Source organism: Camelus dromedarius, chromosome 8 (genome assembly GCF_036321535.1).
Source record: "Camelus dromedarius isolate mCamDro1 chromosome 8, mCamDro1.pat, whole genome shotgun sequence".
NCBI classification, from domain to species: domain Eukaryota; kingdom Metazoa; phylum Chordata; class Mammalia; order Artiodactyla; family Camelidae; genus Camelus; species Camelus dromedarius.
This window is the reverse complement of record NC_087443.1, coordinates 78,492,842-78,514,355: the sequence shown is the minus strand read 5'-3', so window position 1 is coordinate 78,514,355 and position 21,514 is coordinate 78,492,842. Positions and strand designations below refer to the sequence as shown.

The 21,514-nt window shown below is 44.5% G+C and overlaps 1 protein-coding gene and 1 long non-coding RNA gene across 4 annotated transcripts in view; one reads left to right on the top strand and one right to left on the bottom strand.

The window, feature by feature from the left end:
- Positions 1 to 21,514, top strand: part of C8H10orf90 (chromosome 8 C10orf90 homolog) — a 211,619-nt gene that overhangs the window by 43,097 nt on the left and 147,008 nt on the right. The gene's annotated exons all lie outside the window — the stretch shown is intronic.
- Positions 17,902 to 20,068, bottom strand: LOC135321850 (uncharacterized). Its single transcript, XR_010382013.1, has 2 exons — positions 18,981 to 20,068; positions 17,902 to 18,149 (listed from the first exon to the last, which is right to left on the bottom strand). It is a non-coding gene; the product is annotated as an uncharacterized LOC135321850 (long non-coding RNA).

Genomic DNA, 21,514 nt, shown 5'->3' with positions numbered 1-21,514 from the left:
CTTACAGGACATGTCACGTGGAACGTACATGCGGAAAGGCTGTTCCGGCTCAAGGGCTCTGGGGACATTTACTGAGCGTCTGTTTTAGAAGGGTGGGCCCTGGGGCCCAGTGGGAAAGGGAAGACCAGTGTCTGCTTAGACATAATCCCTTGCCTCCAACAAGGAAGAGTGGGGAGGATTCTAGGACCCCATCGGGCACCTTGCTCAGAGCCGCTGCAGCTCCCTGTGTCAGCGTGGCCATTGGTCCTCCAGACCTGAAGCATCCTTCACTTGTGATTTCACAATAAACCACTGACAGCTCCTTGAGGGAAAGGGAAGGGCGGGTATTTTTCTACCTTTCGCTGCCCAGAGCCCCTTTCTGTCTCCTCCCAGCACTCTGAGTTCTTTCCAGAGATAACCTGACTCACTGTGACTGGCCTCGCTGGGATAAATATGGATGTCTGCTCCCTACCAGGGAAGCTAACGTGGTCCCTGGGCAGATGTCCTGCCAGACCCTTCCTCTTCCCGCTCTGGACACTTACCATGTACCCTCCAGGTGACCCAGGGGATGCTCTCTTCTAGCGTGTTGACTCTGGAATGAGCATCGAGGAGAAAAGAAATAACCACAGGTCATACGGCTCAATGTTCTTATCCCGATCGTGCGTCCGGCTGTAAAACCATTCTTGACACTCCGAGCTGTTGGGTTCCCAGGAGCCCACTTAGCTCCTGCCAGGTTCCACATTCTGTCTTCTCAGCAGTTCTGTGAGCTCCGTGAGTCCCGCTGGCTTAGGTTAGCCAGAGGCAGTTCCTGATGCAAACTCTGAATGGAAAACAAACAAGAGAGGACCAGGTTTCATCTCTACTGCCAGCACTGGAAAAACACCTGCTGAGATTTCAGAGCCTACTGGCTGAATTGCCCTGCGAAGTTCCTCCTCTCTTTGCGTTATGAGATTAGACCCAAAGTCACAATGATGGAGTCATTCATTCAACAAATATTTATTAAGTCAACATGGTGTTCTAGGGGCTGGGAGGGTAGCCACGAACAGTCAAGGACCTGGCCACACAAAGCTCTCATTCTACTTGGGGGGACAGACACACAAAGATATAAATTGTCAGATAGCAGTGGGCTCTGCAAAGAAAAACAAAGGAGGGTGTTAGAGAGGAATGGGGGTGCACTGCCTTATACAGGTGGTCAGAGAAGACCTCTTGGATAAGGGACATTTGAGAGACATGAATGAAACAAGTGTGCTATGTAGAGATTTGGAGGGAGGGGCAAAGTCCTGAGGCTGGGACAAGCATAGAGTATTGAGAATAGCCCAGAGGCTAGTCTGGAGCTGATGAACAGGGGGGCCATGGGGGACGACATCACAAATGGGGGACCCCTGAGGCTATGGTAAGACTTTTGGCTTTTACTCAAGTTGAAGTCGGCAGCCTGGGGAATGTTTTGAGCAGGGGAGAGTGTGCCCCTACTTATGTGTTTAAAGCGTTCCTCTGCGGTCGGCAGGGATGCTGAGCTGTGAGCACGTCCGGCAGTTCGTGGAGCTACCGGTCGGGCAGGGATGGGGCCTGAGGCCATGGGCTGAGCTCTTTGTTCTGACTTCTGTGTCTCCCATGGGGACAACCGCATGGAGTGTTTTGAAATCGGATTATATTGTTAATATTTCATGCAAGGCTTTCCAATATCTCTACTTAATTTGTGGCAATGAGAAGTATGTATGAAAATATGGGCTTGCGCATGTAAATTAAATAATTTTATGTCAAGGAGATATCTGAAGGGTTGTTGAGATTTCTTTGCATAATAGCAGTGTGTGCACCTTTCTGACGAAGCAGGGTTGGCGCTGTCAGAGCCAGGGGCTGTGGCCGTGTGCAGGGGCGTTCTGGACACCTCTAGTGGTTTCTGGGGAAATGGAGACTGAGTGATGCTGGGGGGCTGCTGAAGTAATGGGGGAGGACTTCCCAGAGCAGGGTTCCTCAGCCCTACTGACACTGGGTGGATGACTGTGTGTGGTGGGGTGCGCCCCGGGCACTGGAGGATGTTAGCAACACCCCTGGTTTCTACCAGCAGCAACCCCTCCCCCTAGTTATGAAAACCACAGATGTCCCCCGACGTTGACAACTATCCCCTAAAAGGTAAAACTGCCCCAGTTGAGGACCACAATCATAGAGTGCTCAGACTTAAAAACAACACTAACAGAAAGAAAAAATCCAGATTTTTTTTTCTTATTCACAAGGAGGAGAAAGCAGAGCCTGCCAATTGGGAGGAGACAATAAAGAGAGGAGAGGTGGAGCTGAGTCTCCTTTCTCAGTCTGAGAACATGATTCATCAGCTGAGACAGAAAAGGTTGATCTCGATGGAGCTTATTTTAATTACTTTCATTCAGTTGATAATAGATTTTTGGGTGCCACTGTGTCCCAGGGTGAGGGGTGAGAGTGAACATAAGAGTGAGTCAGACACAACCCCTGCAGACAATTCTAATACTCGATGCCAAGGGCTACGATGAGGGGAAAATTGGGGTGCCAGGAAGACAGAGGGGAGGAACACCCCAACCAGCACGTGGGAGGGAGAGCCTGGGGGGATGTTTGCTAAACTGGGAATTGGAAGAAACTGAGTATAAGGCAGTTCAGGGATGAAGATGGGGCAGGGATGGTAGAAATGGCAGAGAACAGTACATTCAAAGGCCAAGAAGCGAGAGAGAGCTCAGTGCATTCAGAGGAGTGCAGATAGTTCAGTATCATTGAAAGGCAGAATGATTGTAGAGTATCAAAAATGGGTATTGATGAGTTCATGCAAAGTCAGTGGAATTCTTTCTAAACTTTCGTATTTATACTATGTCATACAGATTTGTTTATTTACTTGTTTATTTATTTATTTAAATGGAGGTACTGGGGATTGAACCCAGGACCTCGTGCATGCTAAGCATGCGCTCTACCACTGAGCTATACCTTCGTCCCCCTATACTATGTCATATAGAGGCATTTTTATTAATATCAAGAAGGAGGCGAATGGCCTCAGAGAAAACAATCCATAGACTGTCAGACTGAAATTGCTAAATTGGGGGCTCTTCTTCATGACAGATGCCACTAAAAATAAATATACCATATGTCATCATTATCATAATAAATGATCAACATCTGTTAATTCCTTCCATGCACAAAGCACAGATGGCGACAATAGATGGGGAGGAATACTTGAAACAAACAGGACTTCATTCACTCAGTGAATATTGACTGAGCACATGCTGTGTGCCTGTCGTGGGCCAGCCTCCGAGGATATGCAGATAAATTCCACGTTGGCCCTGATCTGAAGGAGCCCAAGGTCTAACAAAAGACAAATAACTACTATGTTTGTCATCTAAAGATGTGTGCTGCAAATTGAAAAGAAATATATTAAGACCTTGCTGTATCAATGCACAAAGGACAAAGAAGGAGATGTAACTTGAAAACACATAGAAAACATTCAACTTCATCTTAAAATTTTCAATTAATTCACCATGTGTATGTTGAAACTGATTATTGCCAGTGGTCATGTAAACTAGTCAAAGCTACGGGGAAGAAATAATTCAAAAAGAGAAAACAACCAAGCACTTGAAGATGTTCATTACAGTATTATCTAGCCTAAGAAAAATCAGAAGCAACCCAAAAGGTTAGTAGGAGGAAAAAAATTATGTAAATTTTGGAAATACCCTTTATCAAATATTGTGTCTATTTATGATACAAGTTATGAATAAGTTGCAGTAATGCAAAACATGCCATAATTCTTATGTCAAATTAAGAAACAGTGACTAATTAAACATGTGAAATAAAGACCAGGCAGAGATGCATTAAGTTTATAATTGTTGAATTAGTTGGGAATAGAAATTATTCCTCTCCTTCCATTTACTGAAACTTATAAAATGTATGGCATCTGTGAGTTTAAAAACAAATTAAAACAAATGATTCACAATGACTCTAGCATTTTTCTTTCTCCTCCCTGATGAGTCAAAACAACTCTGGGTTTGCTGAGTTTTCCTTCCCTCTGTGCCCTCCACCCTCCAAGGAGGGTCTTCTATTTTTTCTAACTTCTGTGATGGAAATTCGGAGAGTGCGCTAAATTGGGGAGGAGGAAGGTGCTCAAGAAATACAAATAATGTTGAATTATTTAAAAATTCCTTTTGTTTCAATGGACTATGTTCTTTTTCTCAAGAAACTGTCTTGCAGATGAATCACGTGAGTGACTATTTGATAACATAAATTTTTAACATGGTTTAATTTTTTTGTTGGCATCTGTATTTTTTATTGAAGTATAGTTGATTTACAATATTATGTCATTTTCAGGTGTAGAGCATAGTGATACAGTATTTTTACAGATTGTACTCCATTAAAAGTTATTACAAGATAATGACTATAATTCCCTGTACTATGCCATATATCCTTGTTGCTTATCTATTTTATACATAGTAATTTGTATCTGTTAATCCCACACCCTAAATTTGCCCATCCCTGCCTCCCTCTCCCCACTGGTAACCAGTAGTTTGTTTTTTATATCTGTGAGTCTGTTTCTGTTTTGCATATACATTCATTTGTATTATTTTTTGCATTCCACATATGGTATCATATAGTATGTCTTTCTCTTTCTGACTTATTTTGCTAAGCATAATATTATCTAGGTCCATCCACATCGCTGCAATTGGCAGAACTTCATGCTTTTTTATGGAAGAGTAATATTCCATTGTGTATATATACCGCATCTTCTTTATCCATTCACCTGCTGATGGGCACTTGTGTTGCTTCCATATTTTGGCCATTGTAAATAGTGCTGCCATGAACACAGGGGCAGGAGTGGAGTTGCTGGGCCATACGGTAGTTCTGTTTTTAGAACTGCTTTCCATAGTGGCTGTTTTCCATAGTGGCTGCGCCAATTTACATTCCCACCAACAGTGTACAAGGATTCCCTCCAGACCCTCTCCAGCATTTGCTATTTGTAGGCTTTTTGATGATGGCCATTCTGACCAATGTGAGGTGATATCTCACTGTAGGATTTGAGTTCCTCTAGTAATTAGTGATACTGAACATCTTTTTATGTGCCTGTTGGCCATTTATATGTCTTATATGTCTTCTTTGGAAATTTATCTATTCAGGTCTTCTGCCTATTTCTTTAATTGGGTTGTTTTTTAATTAATTAAAGCAAAAAAGTTAAAGCAGTCAAGGCAGTGAGGAATTTGAGCAAGGGTGGAACAGAGACCTCAGATATGACCTACATGCACACAGTCACCTGATGTGTGACAAAGGGAGTGATGTGGGGAAAAATCATCCTGAATCAGTTGGAAATATACTGAAAACATCAGTTCCAGGTGGGCTGTGAAATGTTTTCCTAAATGAGGAAGCTAAAATATCTAGGTTTTAGAAAATAACATGGGAAAATATTTCCATGATTGCGGGGTTGGTAAAACATAAGACGCTAAACTGTAAATGAAAGGATTGTCCAACTGGATTATTTTTAAATTAGATTGAAATTGAGGACTCTTGAGCATCAAAATGCACCATGCAAGATAATAAAAAGCAAGCCACAGAGTGGACTGTGATCATTGTGATGGATAAATAGATAGATCTAATGAAGATTTTGTATCCAGTATTGAATATGTGAAGAATTTCTATAAATCAGTACAGAAAAACAACCCTTTTTTATTTTAAAAATTTTATTATTTTTTTAATGGAGGTACTGGGGCTTGAATCCAGGACCTCATGCATGTTAAGCACACACTTCTGCCCCTGAGATATTTCTCTCCCCTAAATGACCCCCCCCTTTTTTAAATGCTAAAAACTTGAACAGGTCCTTCATGAAAAGGAATATCCAATGGCCAACAAATACATGAAAAGGTTCTCAAGATCATCAACCATCAGGAAACAATGAGTTATCACCCACTAATGGCTACAATTAAGTAGACACTATCAAGTGTTGGTGAGGATTTGGAGCCGCTGGAACGCTCATACGTTGCTTGTGGGGAGTATGAACTAGCACGACGGCTTCGGAAAACTCTCGGCAGTTAGTGCTAAAGCTGCTCACGTGCACGTCCTGTGAGCGCGTGATTCGACTCTTACGTATATTCCCAGCAGGGACGTGTGCCTCTGTGTCCTGGAACACGTGTATGTGAATATCCAGGACGTGATCTTCTTTGTAACAGACATTAGCAGGCCACAACCCAGATGTCCGTCAAGAGCGAAATGGACAAATACATTGTGACAATAAAAAAGAGCAAACTTCTGCCACACACGGTAAGATGGTGTGCATAAGGCTGAGCAAGAGAAGCCAGGTGCAAAGGAGTGGCTGCTGTGTGCTTCCATCCATACACAGTTCAAAACAGGCCAAACAAATCTCCGGTTCTGCTTGAAGTCAGAATGATTAACTCGGGGTGGAGAATGAAGGGAGGAAGACATGGGGGAGGCTCATACCTTTTAAGAATTAGTGTGGTGCTTGTCCAGATGTGTTCCCTTTGTAACAGGTACCCAGCTATGCATCTGTGATTAGTCCCTTTCTCTGTGACTGTGTCACACTTCAATAAAGAGGAACTGAAGTCTGACTCATAGGAGAAAAGGCAGAGGTGTTTGATTTCTGTCTTTAAGCAAATAAAAAATTTTGTTTAAAACAAGGAAGGGGAAGTCTAGCTTATATCCAGGGAAGTGGAAAATCAGACAAGCATACATTAACGTAATAGAGGACTTGGCCAGAGAGGAAGAAGGAATGGTTGAGAATAAGGATGCTTCAAATTCAGCAATGCTTTGTGGGGAGGTGGGAGGCCTCTGTCTTAGAATCTTAGAAGGAAACAGATAGTGTCGCAGCACTAAAAAGCTTCCACATCAAAGTCAGGAGCAAAGCTGGATAAAAATAACTAATTTCATTGGTTCTAACACACGCATTTTGTCACGTTTTATCATTTCCGAAGCCTAGATGCCTCACACCGTCCATAGCGCTTGGCAATTAATGGTACTGTCTTTTTTTCTTAGGTCCAGGAAATAATGGTTCATCAATATAAGATTGTAAGATTGAAAGGCACCTTCAGTTTGATGAAATATGGTAATAAAACCCTGTCTAGCTTCAAGATTCCCTTCTGAGCCTCACAGTGAGGGAGGCTTGTTCCCTTAGGAAAGCGTTTTCTATCCCTCCTGAGGGATGTTCCGCAAGAGGGTCAGAGGGGCATCACCCATCATGGGCACTCAATAACTATTACTCACCAGCCGTGGCCCACAGCCAGCTCTGAATAAAAACTGGCATATGTTAACTTTTATTGCTTATGGATTTTGTGACTGCTGGTCTCTCTCTTTCTCCCTCCATCCCTCCCTCCCTCTCACTATGTAATCCACATTTGCAATGGCAAACCCAAAGCAGGACAGACAGAGAGTCCATAGGAGAGGATGATTTTTCTCTTAAAGAGTAGGATGTAGGAGCAGAAAGAGAGGATCGCAGACACAGACAGGGACAAAAGTCTTGGTCAAGGCTCTTGCCCTGGCAAAGACCACAGAAGCCATTCAAGCCAATGAGGTACAGCGCTTGCAGAGAATGAATCTAGAGGCTTGTGTATCAGTGTGTGTCCATACCCAAAGCCTCAATGTTCAGCCGTGAAATATTCACCTGCTAAGAAGACTGGCTCTGGGCTGGAGGCGTGTCAGAGCCCAAGCCGTGATGACTCCGCCCAATGGTTTGGAAGAACCCAAACCAGTCATTACGCGTAGAAGGTACAACATCTCTATGGGTATTTAGGTCAGTGGTGTTGTTTCGCTGTGGCGCTTGTTCTTGCCAATCTGTAAGCAGAACATTCTTTTCACTGGCACCCTGGGGAGAGCAACGGAGATCAAGCACTGGTCTTGTAACACTCCCTGGTTGGAGATCAAATTGGAAGAAATGCCCCAAATTTTCTCATTTGGGTGAGGTGTAAGTGCACAGAGTAATTTGGGGACGTTAAAGAGGAGGCAGTTCAAAGAAAATTAGCCCAGCAGATAGAGAGACATTTGTACGGTTCAATTGTGCACAACGTATGTTTCACTTTGCCTCTGTTTGGGTCATGAGAAACAGGAAGATGTTTCTCTGGGTAGGAATTAAGTCAGTTTGGTTTTCTGACAGCAAATGGTGCCCAACAGATTTAGCAGAAACACAGTCCAGGGATTTGAGTCTCCCATTGTTTCTCAAGTTAGATTAAGTTGCCCTGGTTAGGAAGGGGAGGTGCAGGAAGCAAGAAGCCGGGTCGCACATCACTGTTGCAGCCCCACTTCGCCGGGGCTCCGGAGGTCACTGGGTCAAGAAGGGAGGGCTTGTGTTATTTTTCTTTCTGCCTGAGATTCAGTTAGGAGGAGACAAGCGAAGAGCAAGGATCAAAGGTTTTGTTCTTCTAGTGGCGCGCATTGCCACAAGCCTGGCTTTAATCATGAATGGCTATTAATTAAGGAGATGGATTGCACAGACCGGAAGGACGAGGCTCCAGTACCCCAAAGCTCTGCTCTGACCTTCAAAGTTCAGTTAGTGGACAAAGAGCCACCACATTGCTCAGCAAGGGATGCCAGAAGTTGCCAGGGAGTTCACACTGCATGACTGTCTTTGTGCCTTGGCCCACGACTGCAGGGCCTTTCTGCCTCTTGAAACCCTCCCAAGTCCCAGCTTATGTTCCCTGTCCCATCTGAACCAATGCCAGCTGGATGCAGGGCTCTCTGGTAGAGTCAGTGGGATGGGTGGGATCATATCTGAATGGTTACTTGGTGTGCATCTCCTCCATCTCCCACCCAGGTGAGCCCTAAAAACCTTTCTCCCAGGACAGCCAGGCATGGGTCTCCTACTGTTTGTTGGAAGAGGATCGCTACAGAAGTAGAAGCACAGATGGCGGCAAGTGCTCAGTTACTAAGTTCAAAAGCCCTTGGTTTAAATGTGAGGCAGACAAATTTTTTTCCCTTTACATTTTTAAATTTTATTATTTTTTATTTTTTTAATTGAAGTATAGTCAGTTTCCTGATGTACAGTGTAGTGATTCAGTAATACATACATACATACATACATACAAATATATACCTATTTCTTTTCATTATAGGCTATTACAAGATATTGAATATAGTTCCCTGTTCTATACAGTAGGACCTTGTTTATCTATTTTATATATAGTAGTTAGTACCTGCAAATCCTGAACTCTCAATTTATCCCTCTCCACCCCCTTCCCCCCTGGTAACTGTAAGTTTGTTTTCTTGTGAGTCTGTTTCTGTTTTGTAAATAAGTTCATTTGTGTCATTTTTTAAAAAGATTCCAGATACATGTGATATCACATGGTATTTTTCTTTTTCCTCTGGCTTACTTAGTATGGTAATTTCTAGGTCCATCAGTGCTGCTGCAAATGACAATATTTCATTCTTTTTTATGACCAAGTAGTATTCCATTGTGTATATAAACCACATCTTCTTTATCCAGTTATCTGTCTGGTTGCTTGCATGTCTTGGCTATCATAAATAGTTCTGCTGTGAACATTGGGGTGTGTGCATCTCTTTGAAATAGTTTCCTCTGGATATATGCCCAGGAGTGGGATTGCTGGATTACAGGAAGTCTATTTTTAGTTTTTGAGGAATCTTCATATTGTTTTCCATAGTGGCTGCACCAAACTACATTCCCACCAACAGTGTAGGAGGGTTCCCTTTCCTCCACACCCTCTCCAGCATTTATCGTTTGTGGGCTTTTTAATGATGGCCATTCTGACTGACGTGAGGTGATAACTCATTGTAGTTTTGTTTTGCATTTCTCTGATAATTAGCAATGTTAAGCAGTTTTTCATATGCCTATTGGCCACCTGCATGTCTTCATGGGAGAATTGTTTGTTTAAGTCTTCAGCCCATTTTTGGATTGGGTTGTTTGTTTTTTTGTTTGGGTTGAGTTGTATGAGCTGTCTGTATATTCTGGAAATTAAGTCCTTGTTGGTTACATTGTTTGCAAATATCTTCTCCCATTCCATAGGTTGTCTTTTTGTTTTGTGTGTAGTCTCCTCTGCTGTACAAAAGCTTATAAGCTTAGCTAGGTCTCATTTGTTTGTTTTTGCTTTTATTTCTATTACCTGGGTGGACTGCCCTAGGAAAGCATTGCTATGATTTGAGAATGTTTTGTCTATGTTTTCTTCTAGGAGGTTTATGGTGTCTTGTCTTATGTTTAACTCTTTAAGCCATTTTGAATTTATTTTTGTGTATGGTGTGAGGGAGTGTTCTGACTTCACTGATTTACATGCAGCTGTCCAGCTTTCCCAACACCACTTACTGAAGAGACTGTCTTTATTCCATTGTATATTCTTGCCTCCTTTTTCAAAGGTTAATTAATCGTAGGTCTGTGGGTTTATTTCTGGGCTCTCTATTTTGTTCCATCAATCCATATGTCTATTTTTGTACCAATACCATGCTGCTTTGATTGCTTGTAGCTTTGAAGTATTGTCTGAAGTCTTGGAGGGTTATGTCTCCAGCCTCATTCTTTATCTTCAGTGTTGCTTTGGCAATTCTGTTTTGTGAGTGTGTGTGTGTGTGTGTTTGCGCGCACGTGCACGCGCTTCCATATACGTTTTAAGATTATTTGTTCTAGTTCTGTAAAAAACATCCTGGGTAATCTGATAGGGATTGATTAAATCTGTAGATTGCTTTCTGGGGGCAGACAGATTTGAATGCATATTTGCAGAGCTAATTTATTCCACCCCCCAGAACAGATTAAAAAAAAAAGTCACAGGCTTAAGAGGAGGACCCTGTCAGACAAGAATGGCAGGGAACTGAGAGATTTTTGGCTTAGCAGACCACAAGCACCAGCACTGGGGGGGGCTGCATATCAACTGTCTAGCATAAATGTGCTCATTTGTGCCCTAAGACATTGTTCAGCCCCACATCCAGCCATCACAGAGGATGACTCCCATCCAATGGTCCAGATAACTCAGAACCCCCATCACTGATGCCAAGACCTCAGACGCCACTAAAGGTGGTGGTGTCCCAAGGGAGGGTGCCCAGCACATGGCCAAGTTGGAACCAGATGAAAACTGGGGATTCCATGAAGCTACAGCAACGAGACAGACACAGGATAAATCTAAAGCCTAATCCTGGCATTATTTGGACGTTTCTCTGCCTCTGTACTCTCGTAACGCCTTTTCCCCTCTCTTACAGCAAATACAGCGGCCTCAGTAAAGACTCTCTCTTCTAGTGAGGGAGAGATCATACCTTACTCCTCTCTGGGTCCTCACAATGCCTCATAATCATTATACTGAAAAAAGATGTTTGCTGAAAAAGAAACCTTAAGGAGATTTCATTAGACAATAAAATGTAAGGAAATTAAAAGGAGGAGTCAAATCAGATCATTGTACTTAGACTTTACATTTTTTATAGCCTTACTTCAAATGCATCTTTTTCACCAATAATAGTTATTGAGGTCATATTATGAACCATTTCTAATAATTGTAATATCTTGGCTTAGATACTATTTCAAGTCTTCTCCACTTTTCTCTCAACAGAGGAGAGATATTTTGCTGGCTTAGGGTTCTCACACTGTCTGGGGTAGTTTGTGACAGGTTGCTGCAGAAATTGCCTCCAATGAATCAGGCCTTCCTGTAGCCACATCCTGGGGTGGCTTCTCCCACCTGACTCTGGGCTGGGCCAGGTGACTTGCTCTGGCCAAAGGGATGTCAGCAGCTGCAGCGCAATCAGAAGTTTGAAAAGTCTCTGTGAGGCAGGGCTCAGCCCATCCAGTTTCTGGGAACCTTTGTGCCTCTTGTGGATAAGCCTGGGCTAGCCTCGTGGAGGATGAGAGCGCGCGTGGACGGAGCCCAGGGGCCCAGCTGAGAGCCCAAACATGTCAGTGAGGCCGTTGTAGACCATCGGGCCTCAGCCCACCGGACTAGGACAGAAGCAGCACGCAGCCGGTGCACAGAGTCATGCACGTATTGTTGTAGGTACGTGTCGTTCCAGGACGCTGCATTTCGCAGCACTTTGTTACGTTGGAACTGATCCACAACTGAGCCCAGAAGTTGGTGTAGAAAGATCTATTTCTGCTGCTGTATTTCACAGATGATCTCAGATGTTACCAAAGTATGTACATCTATTCAACAGAAGCCAATGCCACTCCCCTTTCTGGTCCTATGTCACCCCTTCTGGGGAACCCTTTGGGGCCCATACGTCTGCTGTCTGCTGGTCCTCAAGTTTGATGAGTCTTTGCTGGCGTTGAAAGAGCTGAGGATGGAAAACCGTGGAAGGGCGTTGGTCCCGGACTGGGACTCACCTTAAGAATGGGGTAACTGGTTTCCTCATCCAAATTCCCAGTGCCCCATGTCCTCCTCCTCCGCATGACTCCCCCAGTGCAGAGACGTGGGAAGGGCAGGCGTTATCTGTTATCTGGATTTGATAGCTCAGCTTAAGCCCTGAGCAGAAGGTGTTACAGGCTCTCTGGACTCTGCCTTTCTCTAGCCTTGAGTCTACTAAGCGGGGACGAGCTGTGCTTATTCTTGACCTTGTGATATTTTTGGAGAGGATTACCACATTTTATAAATGTTTTTATCCCTTTTATAAATGGTGACCAGACACCTCGATTCCTGTCCCATGTCCATGACCTTGAGTAAGTGGTTTAATTGCCATGGCTTCTCTGTAAAGTGAGGACAATACGACCTTACCTGCTCGAAAGTGGGCAGGTGGAGTCCCAGGAGCTCCGTACTCCGACCTCTGTGGTCTTACTCAGCTTTCTCTGGGTCCTGCAAAGACTTCCGATCGTACCCAGTCTTGAAGCTGCTTCACAACTACGTTGACTTTTCTCAGTACCCTGCTGCTGCTCTGGGATCCACCGGACGAGGAGATCAGATGGTGACACCACATAATCCGCTCTGATACAACACAGACCATAGGCCTTTACAGAAGGAGAATGGCGCCAGCTTTAGCGGGGTCCATGGTCCCCCTGCTGCCTTTGGCGGGGAGCACGGGCGAGGCTGCCCTTCACGCGTACTGAATGAGTGGCGGATGACAGGCCATCACAATCAGCAGCTCCCCACGGGGCCTCTCGTGTTCCGTTCAGATGTAAAATGCTGGACACCTGGGGCCCCACATAGACTGGAAGGTCACATCCAGAGAGAAGCGTTCCCCCGCTGCCCTTCAGTCTTTACCTGAGGGTCACCTACTGGTCAATTTGCTTTGTCCTGATGGAGAAGTTACTGATTGCCTCCTTAAAACAAGACCTGGCAAGAGCTAGTCTGTCTACAGTGATTTAAAGCGGAGGAAAGTTCTGTGGAGAACTTGATTTTTAGGTTACTTTGTGTAATTTTTCAGATTTGAATTAGTAATTGCAAACTTTTTATGAAAACTTTTTTAAGGTTTTCTGGGGGGAGGGTCTTTTGGGGGGGAGATAATTAGGTTTGTTTGTTTATTAGTTAGTTAATTAATTTATTAATTAATGGAGATACTGAGGATTGACTCCAAGACCTTGTGCATGCTAAGCATGCGCTCTACGACTGAGTTATAACCCCCTACCCCAAGTAATTGCAAGCTTTTTATAAGTGGATTGAAATGTTCATCTGTAGCTTTGGTCTTTGGCCATCATATAACTTGTGGCAAAGGACAGATAAGGCTAGTGCCCACTGATATCTTCTACACAAATAGTAAGGAGTATTTGCCTCCATTTCGAGTATATGAAGAATAGACTCTTTGAATATTAATAATTATAAGGACGTGTGAATCCACTATCTGGGACGCCTCATCAGATTCCAGCCCCAGGATTCAAGGCTGACTCTGCTTTACTATGCGACACAGCATTGCTGCTTCGAGGGTGACTTTTTTCTCCTAAAAACCACTTGGTTAACATTTCTAACACGCTGGAAGCTGAAAAGTGTGAAATGACTGCTAATTATTAATAGCACATACACAGCAAATTCTTTTCTTATGGAAATGCATGATGTTGACAATCCTTCATAGAGGAGTTTCCAGAAAGAGCTTATTCTGTATTTTAGGTGTTTCTCATCCAGACGTTGAGGTTTGGGTAGTTGGACCCCGAGGAGTGAACAGAACAGCTTCAATGTTGCTGAACTGATTGGAAAACATGGTAGTCCGCCTGTGAGGTCTTGTGGTCTAATTTTTGGCATTTCTACCTCAAAATATACACCCACTCAGCCTTTCTTTGGCATCCCCAATAATTCTGAGCCTCTTTTGGATGACTGGCAAAATGAGCTATGGGAATGTGTGTCATGGGTTCTTAAGGGGAGAGGGTCTGGAGACAAAGCCCCTCTGATTAACGTTTCTCCCAGGTGGTGATGTGCAGGGCCCCTAGACTTTCCTCTTCCATGCTGTCCACTAGAACTTTCTGCAATGATGGAAATGTGTTAAATCTGCACTGTCCAATGTGGTAGCCATTGGCCACAGGGGGCTATTGAGCACCTGCAATGTGACTAGTGTGACTGATTTCATTTCACCTTAATTAATTTAAACTTGAATGGCCACATTAGGTTCATGGTTACCATATTGGACAGGATGGCTTTAAGCCCTAGAGCGTGTAGAATTCATGCCATTGTGGAATTTGTCTGGACTCTTAATCTGCTACTTGGGCTCACATCTACTCCATGGCCTTTGGGCTCGAATAGAACTCCAGAAATTGTGAGGTGCTGGGGAATCAGTTCTAGAATAACCCCTTAAACATGTGATCACTTCAGTGGGGAGTTCAGATAGCTGACTGAAGCCACCTTAACAAAAATCCCATCTCCTGGAAGTATTTAAGAACAAATACAGGGCTATCATAAAAAGTCAGATAATAATATGTGTTGGTGAGAGTGTAGAGAAATTGGAATCCTCATACACTGATGACAAGAATGTAAAATGGTGTATTTGCTCTAGAAAACAGTCTGGCATTTCCTCAAAAGTTTAAACGTGGAATTATTGTAAGACCCAGCAATTCCACCCAGGAGAACAGAAACATATGTCCACGTAAAACTTGTACACAAATGTTCGCAGCAGCATTATTCATAATAGCCAAAAAGTGGAAACAATCCAAATGTCCATCAGTTGATGAATGAATCAATAAAATGCAGTGTATCCATGCAGTGGAATATTATCTTGCAATAAAAAGAAATGAACTATTGATACATTCTACAGCCTGGATGAATCTTGAAAAGATTATGCTAAATGAAAGAAGTCATCACAAAGGACCACATGTTGTATTATTTCATTTCTATGAAATTTCCAGAAGTGGCAAATTTGTAGACAGTGGTGGCCTAGGGCTGGGGATTTGGAAGGAAAAAGGGAGTGACTGCTAATGAGTATGGCGTTTCTTTTGGGGGTAATGAAAAAGTTCTAAAGCTGATCATGAATATGCCACAATGGCATAAAATTGATCATGAATATAGTTGAATAACTCTGTAAATATACTAAAAAACATTAATTGGTATTTTTTAGTGGGTGAATTGCATTGTATGTGAATTATATCTCTTCTTTTGCTCTAAAGTACTTTTTTATTGAATGAAAGATTCTTTAAATTGTATAGTGCTTTACAGTTTTCAAAAGTTTCATACACATGATTTCATATAATCCCATAATAACCTCTTCTTTTTAAATACCATCCCCCTATACTGCCCCTCCTCCCTCCCTCTCCCTACTGGTAACTGCTAGTTTGTTCTCTGTATCTGAGCGTCTGCTTCTTTTTTGTTTTATTCACCAGTTTGTTATATTTTTTTAGATTCCATGTTAAGTGATATCATACAGTATTTGTCTTTCTCTGTCTGACTTATTTGTAAATTATATCTTAATCAAGTTGTTATGTTAAAAAAATACATAAAGTTAAAGGCAAATGGAAAAAAAACAAAAAACAAAAACAGAACAAGTACAGAGACTCCCTCCCCTCCTCTAGTCACAAGAACATGTCTGGAGTGTGGAGTCCGAGGTGCGGTTTCCAGGTGGGATTTTATTTGAGCCCTCCTTTCTGCTGACTTGTTATGAATCTGTTCTTCATTTATTAACTGTGGGTGGTGGAGGTTTGGTTATAGCTGTGTATTAAAATAATGACTATGAGAGTCAATTAATCCCCATTCCAAAGTGTTCTGAAGCATTTGATTTAACATATGGACAGAATTAAAATGAAAATGCAGTAAACATGACAGAAGAGGCCCCTGCCCTCCCCGGGGCTATCCATTCCCGAGGACCATCATGCCAAAACACTGCGTTGGACCCGTACAAGTCCATTGGTCAAGGGCCTGGAAGGAGACAGAGAGCATGTTCCATTTGAGTAATTTTAGGAGAGTTTAAAAAAAGGACCATTTATAAGGTGTGGGCAGGGGGTGGTGCCAAACCCTAGGACTTGTGTCAACATCTCTTCCCAGTCCCACCAGAGGTGCTGAGATGAAGCTGGATTACAGATGGTAGAGTGTGGGAGGCTGAGAGGAATGAAAGAGTCACCTACTGGAACCAGACTCTGCCAGCCCACAGAGGGCCCAGGAATCAATGCCCCAACCTCTCTGCTTTTATAACCTACCCGTGGCCCTTTGGGGAGCCCTGTCATTCTGATCCATGCAGGTCAGCCTGCCAGGACCAAGCACAGGTGGAGAAGGGCGGAGTGGATCTGGAGAGGTAGATGGGAGATGTCCTGTATAGGACACAAGGGTGAGAAGGATGCACTGGCTTCATCAAAAACATCGTTAAGAGAAATGGGCAATTTTGGATTTGTCTTATACCACATGTATATGGCGGCGAAGAATACAGCGACTGCTAGTACTTCGTGGGTGGTGCGACGGGCTGGCTGTCTTACCCACCGTGAAGTTTTGTACCTTCCGTGCAAATGTCAACTCAGTGGGGAAGGCAAACAACATTCTGGTAATGGTATAGAAATGATTTTGACCCCGTGGAGCTCTGAAAGGATCACCGGTGTCCCCATACTTTAAGAACTGCAACTTTAAGAGATGCTCACTTTTAAAAGCTTCCCCGTGAGCTTTCTGGGTTATTGCTTTGACGATTCTGATGCCTATTGTCCCTGGTTGTTTTTCATCATATAATTGAATATGAGGTTTGGAAATGAAATCCAGGGGCTATATTGCTTCCTCCACGTGTGGCAGGTTCATTGTGGAAATGCAGGGATCCTTGCCAGCATTTGTGCAAAGAATCCAAAAATAGACACCCCCACCAAGACAGCTACATTACTGACATTATTGAACCCGATTCAGTCAAGAGCTGAGCAATTCTTAGCTTCCATCCACAACTCCACTCCCGATTCTGAAAGGTTTAGTGTGCTGGTAATCTGCATCCTAAGAGCAAATCAGTAGAACCCCTCGACGCTTCCCAGAAGCAGACCACAGCAGGTGGAGCACCTAGACCTTTGTTTGGTTTATTTTTCTGGCATTAAACTACCTGATTTCGCTTGCCAAGAAAGTTGATATTGGACAGCCCCCTGAAGAACACCCTTCACGAACAGCGTGAGCGACCTGTAGCATCTTCATGGTTTTCAAAGAGAAAGAGAGATGCGATGGTCACCAACCAGTGTGAGGGCCCAGCACCCACCGGGGAGGACCAGCCTGCCCGAGGCTGTCGTGGGCACGGGCCAAACTGGTTTTCTCCCTCAAGTGTTTTAAAACCAAACTCATTTCTCACACTGACGATCACCTACAAGAGTGACATTATTCATCTTTTTCATATAATTTCATTTCTCAAAGGACATTCTTTTAATGACAACAGCAATATAATCCCTGATGGGCATTCTCCTGTCTTGCAAGTTGCTTCCTGGCCTGCGGGCAGAGCTGTTGGGGATCCCTGGGCCCCCAGGGCGCGGTGGGATACTGTTCACATGCTCTCACCCCAAAGTGCATTACCTCTGAATAGCTACTCTGTAATTTGAATTATTTCTTCCACTAATTTCAAGGCTGCCTGTTTGGGTCTCGACAGCGGCCACCCTCTACTTCAATTCATGCATGGCATTTTGAAAGTAGAGAAAGTAATTAGAAATACTAGAATTGATTTTCTTTATTAGTAGCAGGAATTTTGTTTAGTTTTTCCTTGCTTCCTCTAGTGATTCTGTTTCATGAGGAGCCACCTCTTCTGGGTTTCTGGTGATTCCTCCACTCTCGGGCTGTCAGGGCCCCTGATCCCAGGCCTTGTCCTTCTTAGGCTCTGGGTCCAGTTCCAGAGGCCGCGATGTCACCCCTGGCAGGATGCTCAGCAGGCTTCATGTCTAAGAGCAGGTGTTGTCACGGCATCTGCAGGAAACCAGGAGACCTGAGACCCTACCTTTCTCCCTGGCTACAAAGACTAGAACAGAATGTCCTCTGGGACCAGGGTTTGGGAGGATACAGCCCAGTTCTTCCCTCTTCTGTCTGTTTCCCCGGGACCACTTACACAGGCTGTTCTCCTGGCCCCCTGCTGGGAACAGCTATTTTGCAGAAACAGTGGGACTCCTCCAGGGTCCTCTCCGATCAGCCCCCAGAGGGAACAAAGTCCTGCTTTGTACCCTGCAGGGCTGGCCCTGCCCACTCCCCACAGGCCCGGTGGCTGGCCCTCCTGGAAGAGGGCCCTGGGCCGGCACTGAGGTTGGGAGAGGAGAGCGGAGGAGTGGGAGAGACCTGTTCCTGCCTCCACATCACCGCTGGTTTGGCCCCCGGAAATGCATGCTCCTTTGAGGGTGTTTACAGCCATCCATATTCATGACTTGTTGGCCCACATTCTGTCTCGACTTGGAATAAATATGAAGCCGTTTTTCAGAATGAAGTTTTGTGGGCTTTTTATCCCCATCTTAGTTACAAGGTTAAAAATGGCCGTTAAGTGATCAGCGTGACTGAAGACATGCAGTAACATTCATTTGAAAAGCGACTTCCTTTTAATACGTGAAATCCATTTTATTACAAAGTATCTCTTACACCTAGTTTTGCCTTTTTTTCTGAGCTTTCCTGGGGTGGCACCAGATCAAAAGGGTACGTTGGAGTGAAATGTCTACATTTTATGCAGGTGCTCTGTGACCAAATCCCAAGATCCATTAATGCAAAACTATGCACACCTAATGTGCCCTATTATGAAAATGTGGTTTATCTTACCTGATTAAACTGTCAGCTCTTATTAAAATGGATCCATGCAGCTAAAGAAATTCAAGCTTGGTGGAACTTGCAGAGATGCGTAGATAAATTGTTACCTCGGTCAAATCTGTGTCTGTTATCAGAACCTCAGCCTTTTCTGACCCTTAGGACGCTGAGCAATGTGGTGAAAACCAAGTGTCCCCCTCTGTGGCTTCTGGTGGGGGGAGATCCTGAAATGAACTTTGCAGGTTGTCTGGGGGAAAGGAAAAAATGCCATGTCTGCATCTGCACTTCTGGGTTTTGTAGATTATCTTCCCTGTCTTGAGTGGTAGAGATGAGGTTCTCCCTGAAGACGAAAGACTTTTCACTCAAGCAATTTTCTCTCTTTCAAAAAACTGCATATATATGTGGGTTTTTTTTTTTCCCTTTCAACTAAAGATCAAGACTGAAACAGGAAATGAAGGATCTAGACAGCCAAACAATTCATGCAAAAATAGTGGATAAATTACCTGAAGGCTTTTCTTTTTTTCCTTTATGAAAATGTGGCGCAGGCGAGGGCCCCCAGGGGACACGGGGCATGCGGGGTGGGGGCTGTGATTTCCCCTGAGGTGCAACCTTCCTTAGGAATGGAGGAACGGTCAGGCGGAAGGTCAGGGCCAGGCTGCCAAGAGGATTGCTTGAGAGGCCAGAGGGCTTCTCTCAATGTGCATTTTGGGAAGGAGCCCGGGCCGCCCTGGGAGGAGGGGTCTTATCAAGGTGGGAGGAAATAAAAACGTCCTGGAGGAACTGAACACCGTGCAGAGCCAGGTTCAGGGGATGCAAACACAAGGTCCTGCTTCTCAGGCTTGTCCGATCGAGCTCATCTCCGCCTTTGTTCTGACTCACCTTGACGAGCCAGCGTCTTCTCTCAACTCTGCATCCGGCCGGGAACGCAGCCGGGAGGGCGGCCGGGAGGCAGCCCCTGACGTCAGGCTTCCTGGGTGGCTCTCTCGTCCTCCCCTCAGCTTCCAGGGCTTACAGGTCGTCAATCACCCAGCAGAAGCTTTCCCCAGATCCAGATATTTGTGTGAACTCAACCGCACTTTTGCGCCTGCCTTTTAGGCCTGCAAGGATCCTTTCACAGATTAACTAGAGCTCTAGAAATAATTGCCGGGGGCTGCTTTCAGCCCTTGAAACGTACAAGCACACTTCACCTTCGCACTAACCTAGGAGGTAAGCGCCGCCGTCAGCTCCTTTTACAGATAAGGAGACAGGCTGCATATGCAGCTCACCGAAGGTGGGGGCAGCCAGGGGTCAAACCCAGGAACGCTGTCTTCTCCGAGACGTGAGATGACCTGGATGACGCCCAGATCTGTTCCTCCGGGTGGCAGCCTCTTCTGGATTCCCAAACGTGACTGATGCAAAGCACTGTCCCCTCCCCCGCCATCTGCCCGTCTTCTAGTGTCCGCCTCTCCCCTTGCCCCCTCCCCACCCACTTCATCCCTCTGCCCCATCACTACCCTGCGGTGCTACATCAGCCCTTTCCCCTGTTATTGTAATTGTCTGTTATTCTGAATTTTGAAAACTGGCCATTTGAAGTCGATTTCAATAATGGGGTGAGTAAACATCTCCATATTTCACCAAATCCAAGATTCAGCAGTTGTAAGAGTCACCATTTTAAAATTTAAAAAAAAATTGTTATTGAAGTATAGACGGTTTACAATGTGTTCATCTCTGGTGTGCAGCGTAGTGATTCAGTTATACATATAGATATACATTCCTTTTCATATTCTTTTTCATTACAGGCTATTACAAGATATTGAATACAGTTCCCTGTGCCCTGCAGTAGGACCCTGTTTATCTATTTTATATATGGTAGTTAGGATCTGCAAATCCCGAACCCCCAATTTATCACTCCACCCCTGTAACCAGAAGTTTGTTTTCTCTGTCTGTGAGTCTCTTTCTGTTTTGCAAATAAGTTCATTTGTGTCTTTTTTTTTTTTGGATTCCACATACAGTGATGTGGTATTTTTCTTCCTCGGTCTGACCTACTTCGCTTAGTATGATCAGCTCCTAGTCCATCCATGTTGCTACAGATAGATTCCGTATTGTTGTGTGTGCTGCTAAGGAAGGCCAGAAGAGAAATCTCCGAACCTGCCAGTTCTGCTCTGACACACCACCCCCGTGTGTCCTGACTGGGAGAGGTTAAAGGCTCCCAGCAGCAGGGCAGACTGGCTTACAAACCGAATCCCTGGTGCTTGTTCCCATACGGGCTCTGACCAAACCCGGGAAAGCAGTGCTTGGCTCTGCTCCTGCCTCTGAGGGCTGTGTGTTCCTGGGACCCACCTGGGTGCCAGAGGGACACTTCTAGGAGCAGGGGTCCCCCTGCGAGAGGGGCAGGGCCCCAGCCTCCGTGACGCGGGGCGTCTTCGTGGGTCCTTAGGAGGAAGGCTTGCTGGTTATTCTGGTCCCCAAAGAATATCTGCGTGGTAGGAGCCTTAGAGCATGGAATCTTATCCAGCCTCTGAGTTCTAGGACAGAACTCTAAAAATCACCTGACTCTATTAAAATTAAAA